We start from the raw sequence: 12,521 nt of genomic DNA, 5'->3' as shown, positions 1-12,521 counted from the left end.
ACAACAAAGGGAGGTGTTTTTCCCCAAAAAAAAAAAAAAAAAAAAAAAAGAATATAACCTTCCACAAACCTTAAATTTAAAATGTGCACACATTTCCAGACCCCTTTTTAAAGAGTAACACAGTGAAAAGTGAAAGTCATTTGTAACCTTAAAAAAAGGTAGGACACCACATAATTCTATCTAAGCATAGAATTGCATTCAGAGAAACAGTCAGCTGAGGGTAATTAAAAGCAATTCAAAGTTTTACTTATGTGTTACAGAGAATAAGTAGAGGGATATACACCCTTAAGGCAGAAAAAAGCATCTTGAAGTCTTCCAATTACAGACTATACTTGTATTCTGCTCATGAGTTATCTATTTCTATATTCATATGACCCAAGAATCTCACTTTTCACGGATGTAGCAAGTATGATTTTTAAATAATGTTTTAATATAAGAATCTCCTAGGTGTCCAGAGAAGTTGCTGTCCAACAGCACACACCTCCTTTCTTAATAGGTCTTAATTTTAAGAATTTCCCCTCCAGATCATGTGAGTTGACATTTCCTCTCTATGAAAGCAGCATCCCAGATACCTGTCATTCAAATAAATGAGATATATATTTTAACCAAAGGGATGAAATGTTAAAATTGAAAAAATTGTATGTGTCAGCCACAAGTAAGATCCACTTACTAGATAGACTATTGGGTCCCCTCAGTATCTATGAAACCTAAACTGGTGGCTTCTACCAGTACCTGGGAGATTGAGGGGGGCTGGTCCTAGAGTTACAGAGAACTTATCACTGTCTAGAACCATTGTATTTATTTGCTTGTTCTTTCGTACATTGCCTGCATTTTCTACCATCATACTGGCAACATGAAAGTAGGGACATACTCTGTCTTTTTATCCCTATATTTATAGCTCCCAAAATAGTGCTTGGCAAGAGTAGATTCTCTAAAAGTGATTTGAATGACTGAGTGAATGAATAAATGAACAAATTTTGTTTAAATGCCTCCTCCCCTTTCTTCCACATTAGCTTGTCTGAACTGGTGCTGGGGTGACTGCCTCAATGACAAAAATTGAGCAAGAAGTTAGACTCAGATATCAAAAAGTGGACATTGGAGGAAATAAGAAACTAAGACGACACATATCTTCCAAGGGGTAGGATTCTAAGGAAACATATATATGTTTTTATCTCCTGTTTATCTGTTTATATATGTTTTTATCTTCTGTTTATCTTCTATCAACAATTTGAAATCAAGTACTTTCTCTGATTACAACAGCAAATTTACTGGCCATTCTGTGCACTCAAAATAGCTAATGCTAAGCTTATATGTGTGTGCGTGTGTGCGTTTGGAAAAAGATGTTGGAAAGAGACATTTAAATAAACTCTTAGAGATGATTTCTGTCATAAAAGAATGTAAGATAATTATAAAACCAAATTCTTCCCCATGAAAATAATTAGTTACAGTCAATAAGAAATAAGCAAGTGTTTACTGACTAGAAATTATATGCAAAATACTGTATGTTAGGTAAGGTATAGGTGGCTAGGGCTGCCATAACGAACACCACAGACTGGGTGGCTTAAACAATAGAAATTTATTTTCTCACCATTTTAATGGCTGGAAGTCCAAGTTCACTGTGCCATGAAATTGGTTTCTGGTGAGGCTTCTTTTCCTGGCTTGCAGATGGCTACCATCTTGATGTGCCCTCACATGACATTTCCTCTATGTGCTGAGAGAGAGAATTTTTGTCTCTTCCTCTTCTTTTAAAAACACCAGTCCTGGGCTTCCCTGGTGGCACAGTGGTTGAGAGTCTGCCTGCCGATGCAAGGGACATGGGTTCGTGCCCCGGTCCGGGAGGATCCCACATGCCGTGGAGAGGCTGGGCCCATGAGCCATGGCCGCTGAGCCTGCATGTCCAGAGCCTGTGCTCTGCAAGGGAGAGGCCACAGCGGTGAGAGGCCTGCGTACCACAAAAAACAAAAAAAACCCGAAAAACCAACAAACAAAAAAACCCACCAGTCCTATCTGATTAGGGCCCCACCCTCATGACCTCATTTAAACTTAATTACCTCCTTAAAGGCCCTATCTCTAAATACAGTCACCTTGGGTGTTAGGGTTTCAACATATTAACTTGGTGAGGGGGAAGAATTCAATCCGTAGCAGGTAATAAACAAGATAATATGAATAAGACCCTGATTTTCTCTAGGAGTTTACAATCTAGAGGTGGGTTGGGAGTGGAAACCAGTACAAACAACATCCATGCATGACTGTTGCACCTAATCTGATAGGAATTCCCAGAGATAAGGAAAAACCAGATGCCCTGACACTGACAAAAGGAAAACTAATGAATTTTACTTGAAATAATTGAGAAAGGCTTCCCAAAAGATATATTAGATGATCCTACAAATATAAGACTCTACAATAGCTTCCTTCTGAGGCAGATTCCAAAAATAGCAATCTGTAAAAATCTAACCATATGACAATAGAATGAAATCTTTGAAAGAAAACAAGATACAATCTATGAAAAACAAATTTTCAAAAACCTGAAAAAAGTCCCTGTTTGGGGAATTCAATAATTGGCTATAGGTGAAGGTTGTTGTTCTGCTTGTTATCAAAGTCTGATGCACAGCCCTCAGCAGCAGCGTCTTGGCCACAAAGAAAAAAGTCTAAACCAAGATCAGCAAGAATATCTAAAAATCTAGATCTGTATACAAGAGTCTACATATTTACCCACACCCACATATTTCAGAAATCTCTTGATTCTAATTTATTAACCAGAACAAGGGGATACATTTTTAAATAGGTGAGTAACTTCTACTGATAAAAGCACATCCTATGGCTTTTAAAAATAAAATAAAAACTCCTTTTCATGGTTTATTTTCCCTTAAGAGAAGAGAGAGAGAAACTCTCGTTGCCAGTGTGGTGCTGCAGAGAGGCTCCTTTCTAGGATTTCTAAGACCTTGAATTTTTCCAATAATGGGTGTTCTTATCTAGACTTGATGAGGGGAAACAAAATGGCAATTTTATGTTAACATATCTAATGCTAGTCTGTCTGGCTTCAAGCAATTTTTAGCTAAACAGCAGAACTTCTGCAGGACATAAAATACTTTCACAAGAATGGACTGATTCTGATTTCAATTAGAAGTTTTCCAGTTTGCTTTGAAATCACTTCAGGAGTATCGTTCAAAGCCCATTTCATACCATATTGTCATAATCTGTTTACTCATTATCTCCCCCACTAGACTATAAGGTCTTTGATGACAGGCATCGCCTTGTCCACTGTCCTCTCCCCAGCACTTCTCAGAGACAATACCTTATTGAAGGTTTTGGACCTTGTCTATCAAGGTTCTTGTTAGCCATTTTCCACAGTTGTTCTTTTTTTTTTTTTTAATTTGGAAAACGTTCGTACCAATCCAGCATCTGGACTGGAAATCAGTACACAATGACTATGCAGTCACTCAAAACTTCAAGTTGGTTATAAAATTTAAAATTGGATAAATCTTTATAGGCCCTGAACAGGACATGTCACTGAAGGGGGCAAATTATATTCTCTCTTGTGCTGAAAGTTATTAACAGTTTGTGCTGCCTAATGGAATCCTCGCATTCATTTCTACTTGATACCCTAATGTTCTGAAAGTACCTCTGAATAAGAGACCGCTAGATGATCCCCAACATCCATTCTTCTCCTTCTTCCTTTTAGGTAAGGATGACTTCCTGGAATAATTACTACATTTCAGAACATCTCTTGCAACTTGGTGTGGCTGGCTTCACAACTAAAGCTCTTGTCAATGAAGTGTATGTAGAAACAATGCATGCAACTTCCAGGAAATGCCTTAAGAGGATAGGTTGCTCTCTGAATCCCCGCCACCCTCCTTCTAGCTGGCTGTAATGTTGACATAATAGCTGGAGTTCCAGTAGCTATCCTGTATCATGAGCTATGCTGAGAAAGGAAGCCATGTCCAATGAAACAATAAGATAGAAGAAGCCCACTGATGCAGAGGATCACTGACTACACCACTTTCCAATACCAGACTCCTGTTATGAGAACATAACTGCAACCTTATATAAGTTGCATTATTTTCCCACTTTTTTTGTTGTGATACTCATGGACAAACCTAATCTCTAATTTTATCCTTCAACTGAGAGAGTAGTTTATCAGTCTGGCATCTCCCAGCAAATATTAGAGAATTTATAGTAGCTTCATAGGAGTCTTTGAACAGGCATCTATTTAAGTGCTATGAAAAATGTTATCCATGGACCAGTGACAATTCACATGCTATTTGTTATGGGTCCGTGACAAGATAATTAGAGAATTTGAGAGTAAGCATTTAGAAACTTTTGTAGCAATTTCACACTGCCTGACTCATCTCATTGAATGAGTTGAACGTCTTTGAACTTTCCTGGTGAGTCACATATAATCCAAACTGCCTGCTAATCATGGACTTTATGATATGTAACTTTAAAAGTTATCTTCTCAGCTGTCACCAGAAGTGTTTTAAAATCTGAGAAAGTGTAAGCACATATATATAAGCACATATATCTACACAGATATAGATACATACATACATAGACATCTGAGAAAGTACAAGCATATATATATATATATGCATATATAAATAAAATTTATATACATATATAATTTATTCTTATGATAGTTTTAATTTTAATCAAGCCTGTTTTAAATCTATTTTTAACCTCATTAGCAATATTAGGGAACTGAAATTGGTACTATTAATTTTAACCCTAATTTACAGATAAACAACAAGCTTTGCTGATTTTATATATATATATATATATATATATATACAATTTTTTTTTTTTTGGCCGCTCCACACAGCATGTGGGACTTTAGTTCCCTGAACAGGGATCAAACCCGTGCCCCCTGCAGTGGAAGCACGGAGTCCTAACCACTGGACTGCCAGGGAAGTCCTGCTGCTGATCATTTTTATCAAGAAAATACCAACTTATTGTGATCACAGCTGTAGTACTAACTAAACAATGACAACAAACAAGATTCCATAGAAATAAATACAAAAAGCTTTACTAGTTTTATTTGTTAAATATGATCATTCATATATTGAGTTCAGTTTTGTAGCCATAATTGATGCTTAAGAGCTAAAATAAGAGTGCATTATCTGAAGAGATGTGTCGGCTAATTGATCAATGAAATTATTAAGAGCTAAGAAATATTTACATCCAAATCATAAAAAGTAAATTCAAAGCCAGAAGAATTCTTTTTCCAAAAAAAGTACTGGATCAAAAAGCTACCAGAAATGAATGTGCTTTGTGAGCTTCTTATAAAATAACACACTGAGTTTCTAAGTCTAAGGATCCACACATTTGTTGAAATATTAATGAGAGACTGCATCAAAGATGTTTGCTTGAAATGTTGAAAGAATCTTGTCAAACAAGGTAGTTCAACTGCCTTTTTCCAGTGACACCAAAGCTCAATGTTATGCAGGATCAACTATAAAACAAACAAAGCTAGTACTACAATTTTCATTGCAACTAGGCAGATGTACAATTATTGCTAAAATAGCAATTCCTTTAATGTAAATGCAGTTTGAACATGATGACAACATAAAGGAAGAATATGTTTTTTAAGTTTCATTGTCAAAAACAAAACCAGGGACTTCCCTGGTGGCGCAGTGGTTGAGAGTCCGCCTGCCTATGCGGGGGACGCGGGTTCATGCCCCGGTCCAGGAGGATCCCGCGTGCCGTGGAGCGGCTGGGCCCGTGAGCCATGGCCGCTGAGCCTGCGCATCCGGAGCCTGTGCTCCGCAAGGGGAGAGGCCACGACAGTGAAAGGCCCGCGTACCTCAAAAAAAAAAAAAAAACCAGTTCTAAACTATATAGAACCATGAAAGATTAATCAACAAATGTGATTTGGAGTTTAAATTTTAGGAGTACACTCTGATGGATTTATGGAAAGCATTCTGGAAGAACTGTGCCACAATATAAATCGATGAGATGCTTCCTTCGTCAAGAAAGTCTTGTTACAAAATAAAACAAAAATGTTGGCTGAACACAAAAGTTCACTGAGTACAAATTACGTAAAAGCTAATGCACTAAATTTGAGAGCATTCTTTTTATTTGTACTGATACGGAAGCTGATTATAAACAACTACTGAGATATGATGGTTACTGAAGAGAAAAGGTCTGTCAGGAATATTTGAGCTCCTGGACAAACCTATTGTGTTTCTGCGCGAGAAGAACCAGTTTCAACATTTCGAAGATATGAGTTAGACAGTCTGTCATGCTAATTTGTTTGATATTATTTATATTTTTAAAGATCTTAATACTTCCATTCAAATAAAGGATGTGACATGTTTTCAATGGCAGATAAGCTCAAAGGGCAAAAACATGTTAGAAGATTGGACAGAGTTTCTACAGAGTTTTGACAGTCCTATAATTTAACAATAACATCTACTTTAATAATAAAGTAGATGGTGATCCTGAAATTACACATCTGCAAAGTTATTGCCATACATCCTAGAGACTTCATAGAAGGTTTTGAATTTTACTTTTCATCATAAGAATAGGAAATTCATAGATCTAGGATCCATTCCTTTTACTGAAAGTTACATTAATGTTAACATTGTAGAATAAATTTTTCAAATTTGCTACTGATGAAGGATTAAAGATGAATTTTGGAAATACTGTATTAGTTGCTTCATTTTTGGAGAAAAGTTAAAAATGAATATCCTGAGTTTGCTTAAGTTACTTTAAAATTCATGTTAAGCTACCTCTGTGACACTAGGTTCTCTACCATGAATGGTACTGAAACAAAACACAGAAACATCTTCCCCATGAGTAATGTTATTATCAATTCATCTATATAAGCTAAATTAACAAGCAAGAAGTCTACTTATTGCATTAAAAACCTTAGATAGTAATATACATGGTGTTCATTATTAGTGTGCATATAGGCATTTAATATGTGAAATTGCTATTTTATTCATAACTTTTCATTAGCTTATACCTGCAGAGAGACAGTAGCTATGAGTACAACATTGATTCTCTATGGTTATAGCCTATGTGCATACATTATATGAACAATTTAAGCTTTGTAGTTTTTTTTTCCTATATTACGTTTATTCTGATGTTTATTAATTTTTGTGTCTGTAGAATCTAATGATAAAAGCTGGCCTGCATTTTGTATGTCTTTTATTCCTTTTATTTCTATATGAATTCATGTACACTGTATTTTACAAAAGTACAGGTCTGTGATGGATTAGACACTGCGGGGCTTGGCCAAATTTCTTTTGAGCTCTGTGCCTATCTCTGGGTGGGAGATAATTTGTGCAGTTGCTGCTTTGTTGAGCTTCTCCTCCTCGTGAGGAAGAAAACATAACTTAGGGCTCAGGACAGCTCTCTGGATTATTCTGCAGCTTTAGCTCAGAGAGTCAAGCTGCCTCCCCAAGGATGATGCTCTACAAGGCTCTCTTCACAGCAGGGCTTCCCTAACTTTAATGTGCATAAGACATGCCTGGGGATCTGGTTAAAAAGGTCCTGCTTCATTAAGTCTGAGATGTAGCCCTGATGTTATGCATTTCTAATAAGCCCTGAGGTGATGCTGATGGTCTGAGGACCACACTAAGGAAACTCAGGGCATAGTACGGATGTTTATGGCAAGAGTGATCCGGAAGATTGAGTGTGGGAAGGAACAGGATGGAGTGGAAATACTTTTCATATGAGATGATAGCTACCCAGGCTCCCACGAAGACTTGACAATGAGTCATGGTCACTATCCACCCAGACCCTCGCTGCTCATTAGAAGGCTCTCCCCCAGGATGTGCCCATGCTAAAGCCTCAGGAAGACCATGCTTTTCCCATCAAAAGCCCAGTGAGGAAGCTTATGATTTTCTAGCAGTGAAAGAGACAGGGGTTCACTGAATGCCAATGCCGAGTTGGTTCTGCCTTTTCTCCTCTTCAATCACATTGCAAATTGGAAGGTGGATCTGGTGGTTTGTTCCACTCTGTTCAACTCAGCAGGTGTTTATCGCATGTCTGCTCTAGGCCTGACATTGTGCTAAGTATGTGGGTTGCTGGTGAAGGGTGAAAAGTGGTCCCTGCTCTCTAGGGACTTACTGTATTATTAGGAAGAAAAAACAGAACACTTACAAGAAATAAAAGAAAAACATGAGAGGGCGGGGATATAATTATGTGTTAAATTGAATACGATGAAGTGCCAAACCTATGACACAAGCAGTAACTGCTGTGAAAATTCAGGAAGGGTTTGAATGTTGGCTTAGCTCTTTGAAACCAGAGTTAGAGTTTTTAAATTGAGAGCTTTATTGTTTGACTTGTAATGGGTTTTTTGAGGTCTTGTGAATATAGAATTTGAAGCTACTATGTGGGAAAGGGAAAGGCAGAATACAGCACAGAAATACAATTCACTTGTTTCAGATACTGAGGCCCCACGATGAATGCAAACCACACCTCTCACCCCAGACCTCCCCACTCCTGCAGTGAATGAAGCATTTATTTAAATAAAACTACCTCTGGAGAATGAGATCATTGCTACACTGTGCTGGATTTGACCGGACACTCCTAGAGCTTGTTGGAGATTCAGACCTCAAGTGAGTTCTTTCTATAGAACATGAATAATCATGGCGCTTAATGGGAAAGGCCATCTTGGGATCTCAGGGCAGATACCTTATAGTTTATAGATGGGGCAGACAAAAGGAGAAGGGGCTGGGAAAAGGCCCTCAAAGGCAGAGAGGGAGCTCCTATCTTTTATCTTGTCCATGAAAGCCCCGTGGAAGAACAATGCCATTCAGTACTTATATAGCACTTTCAACTCTTTTATAGTAAAGTCACATGACACCCCTGGAGAGCAAGTGCATATTGGTCTTCCCCTGTCTCAGGGAGTGGATTATGGGCACAGAGCCTGTATGTGTCTGCCGGAAACACTCGGGCATCCTTTGACCTGCCAAACTGGGAGAATAGGCAGGCCACTCTCCATGGGGTCAAATCGATTAGGAGGCTCAGCTGTGTCATGCATGGACCACGCACCAAACTTCCATGACTCCCAGTGTGAGAAACAAGTATTAGGGTCTTTGTATTGTCCCATGGAACACCTGCCTCCCAACACGCGCTGAAGGAAAAGATGACACCGTTCCTCCTCCCTGCCCAGCCAGTGGGGTTAGGAGACTCACTCCCAGTTCCCTTTGGAGAGGCCCTCCTCAGACGTGCTATTCCATCTGTACTGTGTCTTGTTTTTATATCCTTTTCTGGCGAAGTAGCCCAGGGGTTATAGGACCTCTTATAGAGTGCTTCCTACGTGTCTTTTCCATATGGGGTCTATACTCACTTTGGTATCTGAGACCTATTGTGGTCACGCCTCGGGCTAGTCTGAGGCAGGAAGGGTGCTCCTGTCAACTTGGCATACACGGGCAGCTGTTTTCTATCGATGAACAAAGGCTGACAGGACACTGCCAAAATTTATCTGCAGGCTGAACTTGAAAGAAGACCTTTTCATTTACTGGTCTTACCATCTCTAGCAAGAGCATTTGGGGCCTCAACAGTTTCTAGTTGGTGGATGGGAAGCCAAACCTAGCCCACAGATGCACTTTCTTTAGATGGTCTTGAGGTTTGTAAAAATCTGAATTACTTTTGAACATTTTTAAACGAGTGTATTTTCATATAAAAACTGGAATTTCTGGCCGATGTGAAGCTGTGGAGCAGCCCTACTCCTCACTTGGTCCCTGAACCCCTTGGCTCACTGCATCCATTTCTTCACTAGCCCGGCCTCTGCCATCATTTGAGTCTTTGACCTTGATGAGTCACACATACAGCCTGCATTGATTTCATCTTGATATTATGGGTCGTGTGCCTAAGACAGACAAGAGGTCATGGAGGTTTGGGTAGGAGTGGTTCAGGAAAAGAAGAATGTTGATTTGGGGACTGCTTAGCAATGGTCCAAACTATGTAAGCAGGATGCTGTCAGTAAGGCTTGTAGCAGTGAAAGCAGCCCTGCATTTTCTGCTCTGTTATTGTCTGCTATCATTTACGCCCCAGAACATCCAGCCCTCAGCTCACTGCTGGTCCAACGTACCAGACGGAACCTACTATGTGTCTGAGAACATATTCTAGTGAAAGCCCAAAACCTTGCCAGACCACAGAGCACAACAGCTGCTAACTCCCGGGACAAATGTGTGGAAGTCACTACCATGATTCTAGTTTCCTGGCATGAAACTTTGAACCCTGGGTTTGGTCCAAGCATTGTAGTCTACCACCACTCAGAATATGTTCTTCCCTCCCCTCCACCTACGCATGCTCTAGTACGAGTTAAAGTCCTGTTTCCTTCCAAGCATCTCCCTGATCACTCCAAACCACACTGGGGACATCTCCAATATGCTGGGTGTTTAACAGTTTCATGGAGACTGTTCTCCTCAATAAAGTTGTAACTTCCTGGAATGAGGAACACTTGTGTCTTATGTTCTATTCTTTACCTAGTCCATTCCCTTGAATGTTGTAGACGCTTATAAATCTTTAAATATATGAGTAAAGGTCCTCAAACACTCAGGTTGAGCTAGCACAACCATCCAGTAAATTCTCTTTCAGAAGGGACCCAGGAGTAGCCCAACAGCCTGGGAATCTTATTCTCACTCCCTAACAGCCCAGTACCCTCCATCTCTACTCCATCCCAGCTTGACTGTGTATTGAGTGGACTGTCTCCTCCCCAGAGGTACTTCTAGGAGAGCCTAAGGGCACTCAGATTTCAGAACTGTGTGCAGTCCAGGTGATTGGACTAAGAGACAACCCTCGGTTTGACAACGGCAAATGACGTTCACCCCAGAGACCCAGCCAAGCAATTCCTCCACTTCCCTGTGACTCTTGGGGAGTACTGAGCTAGTATGTCACAAGGAAATGACAGGTCAGACTAGGATAAAATGACAATAATAATAATAATTTCAGGATGAGGTTTTTCTGTTAGGCTAACTGTATCTCCAACCTCCACTGGGAAAACAGCTGTTCTTCATTGTCCTCCTGACTTTGGAGCTATTGACTAGAAGAGGACAATTTGAGACAATATCCAAAAGCATCCACTGACCTTCCTCCTAGAAATATTGTTGCCCAAAAACAAATATCATATGATATCGCTTATACGTGGAATCTAAAAAATGGATACAAATTAACTTAGTTACAAAACAGAAATGGACTCACAGGCATAGAAGACAAACTTATGGTTACCAAAGGGGTGGGGGGAGAGAAATCAGGAGTTTGGGATTAACATATACACACTACTATATATAAAATAGATAAACAACAAGGACCTACTGTATAGCACAGGGAACTCTACTCAATATCTTGTAATAACCTATAAGGGAAAAGAATCTGAAAATGGAAAAAAAACATGTGTGTGTGTGTGTGTATACATACATACATATAACTGAATCACTCTGCTGAGAACATATTCTAGTGAAAGCCCAAAACCTTGCCAGACCACAGAGCACAACAGCTGCTAACTCCCGGGACAAATGTGAACCTAACACAACATAGTATATCAACTACACTTCAATACCCCGCCCGAAAAAAACCATGAAAAAAATAGATGATGCCTTATTTATCAGAGCATTTGTTTTTTCCCTAGATCAGTGGATTTTCCTCCTACCTCTCTGCTATCTCCCCAGATGTGAACTAAATTAGCAATATAGAGACCAAATGTTAAAATAAAAATCACTGAATAACCTTAAATACATAGTCAACTGAAAACATCCTGGAGGCAGGGACGGGAAACACTAACTGTGATTCCACCCTGCCGTGACTGGCATGCAGGTTAGTCTCCTTCCCAGGACCACCAGATTCACAGTTCCGGGGACTGCAGCTCACACAGCAGTTTCAGGAATGGGGCCCACAGCACTTGCAGTGTACAGCCTTCTACAAATTATCTTTTATTCTTTTCAGTGTCTATAGACACATACCTGACAAATTGGCAAAATATGAGGAAACTTGGAACAGGTATTGAGTCTTGAAATAAGAAAAGTTGAATGTTTTTGCTCTCAATTGCCCTGAATATAATATCTTCTAGAATTACAGGCCTAACAGGAACCCTCAGGAATTATGACATTCTTGTCTCAAGAATAATAAGGTATCGCACAACAAGAAACCACTCTGAGTCTTTCTTTAAAAAAGAAACAACAACCTCTCCCTCAAAAAATAATTCTAAAAAGGAGCTGCTAAAATTCTATTGAATGATGCAGGCTTGCCTCTAACCTCTCTCATGCCAGCAGATCCTTCCTGATCGCTACCCTCAGTACCATCCTCTGTTAAAAATAGAGGCTGGCTCCATCAAGCACAAAGTTTCAGGCTCCCCACAAGCATCCGTGGTCTCGTACTTGGCCGGCACCTTTCTGGGCACCAGATGACTCAGCCTGGAAAACATTCCTCCAGGTCCTTAAAATGTAACCTCACTCCTCCACCCATCTGCTCCTTAAAAGGAGAAAACTCAAAAGTTGGTTTCTACAGGTTTGGGATCCAACAAATATCTGTGGCAAATATTTGCTGTTTTTCTTTTTTTTTTTTTTTTTTTT

This window comes from Neophocaena asiaeorientalis, unplaced genomic scaffold (assembly GCF_003031525.2).
Source record: "Neophocaena asiaeorientalis asiaeorientalis breed wild unplaced genomic scaffold, Neophocaena_asiaeorientalis_V1.1 scaffold119, whole genome shotgun sequence".
NCBI lineage: Eukaryota > Metazoa > Chordata > Mammalia > Artiodactyla > Phocoenidae > Neophocaena > Neophocaena asiaeorientalis.
This window is presented reverse-complemented; position numbering follows the sequence as displayed.